Below are 1,698 nucleotides of genomic sequence, written 5' to 3' on the forward strand. Positions count from 1 at the left end.
AATTCTCATATAAATATCTTTCTCAAGGGAACCATACAAGTATGCTGTCACAACATCCATTAATCGCATTTCTAATTTTTCAATAACAGTCAGGCTAATAAGATAACGAAAAGTTGTAGCATCCATTACAGGGGAATATGTTTCCTTATAATCTGTGTCTGGTCTTTGTGAAAATCCTTGAGCAACTAAACGTGTTTTATATCTCATATTTTCATTTTTATCATTTCTTTTTCGCACAAATACCCATTTATAACCAACGGGTTTAGCCCCTTCAGGGGTTCGGACTACAGGTCCAAAAACTTCATGTTTGATAAGTGAGCTCAATTCTTTTTCAATTGCTTCTTTCCATTTTGGCCAATCTTCCCTACGTTGACATTCTTTGACAGATTTTGGTTCAAGATCCTCGGCTTCCATCATTATATCAAGCGCTACGTTATATGCAAAATTTTCATCGACGATGATGTTATTTCGGTTCCATTTCTTTCCCGTGACAACATAATTTATAGAATTCTCTTCTATTTCAACATTTTCAGGTGCCTGGTCCTCTTCTGGGGTTTGGCTAGTCATGTCACGGGTCTCTTCTGGAGTCTCTCCTTGAGATTTTATTTCATCTATTTGGGCATCATCATATTTTTCTCCTTTTCTTTTTTGAGAATTTTTATCTTTGGAACCGATTGGCCTACCTCACTTCATGCGAGGTCTTGACTCATTTTCCTTGATAATTTGTCCTTCAGGGACTTCAATTTGTACAGGAGCATTTACAGCTGGTATGTGTGACCTAGTCACTCTATTGATATCATTGAATGCATCAGGCAATTGATTTGTTATGCCTTGTAAATGGATTAGTCTTTGAACTTCTAGTTCATATTGGTTTGTACGAGGATAAAAAATGTTCAATGTTGGTGCATTCCATTAATTTCTTTCTCCAGCTGCTTATTTTCTCCCCCTGATTTAGGGAAAATTTTAATCTTTCCTCCTAATTTTGGAAAAACTTTTCATCAAAATGATAGTCTGCAAATCTTGCAGTAAATAAATCACCTGTCATTGGTTCAAGATATTTGATTATTGAGGGAGATTCATAACCAACATATATTCCCAATTTTCATTTAGGACCCATCTTTGTGCGTTGTGGTGGGGCAATTGGGACGTATACCGCACACCCAAATGTTCTAAGATGGGAAATATTAGGCTCTCTTCCGGAGGCCAATTGCAAGGGAGAGAATTTGTGATAGCTTGTAGGTCTGATGCATATAAGTGATGCTGCATGAAAAATGGCAAGTCCCCAAACTATAACTGGGAGGTTTGTTTTCATAATTAATGGTCTAGCAATCAATTGGAGTCTTTTAATAAATGATTCTGCAAGACTATTTTGTGTATGAACATGATCTATAGGATGTTCAACACGTATCCCAATTGATGCACAAAACTCATTAAAAGTTTTTGATGTGAATTCTCCGGCATTATCCAATCGAATTTTTCCAATATTATAATCCAGAAATTGTGCCCTTAATCGGATTATTTGTGCAAGTAGTCTCACAAACGCCAGGTTACGAGATGATAATAAGCACGCATGTGACCACCTTGTTGATGCATCGATTAATACCATGAAATATTTAAATGGTCCACGTGATGGGTGAATGGGCCCACATATATCACCCTGTATTCTTTCTAAAAATTTAGGAGATTATGTTCCAATTT

This window comes from Apium graveolens, chromosome 10 (assembly GCF_009905375.1).
Source record: "Apium graveolens cultivar Ventura chromosome 10, ASM990537v1, whole genome shotgun sequence".
Taxonomy (NCBI): Eukaryota; Viridiplantae; Streptophyta; class Magnoliopsida; order Apiales; family Apiaceae; genus Apium; species Apium graveolens.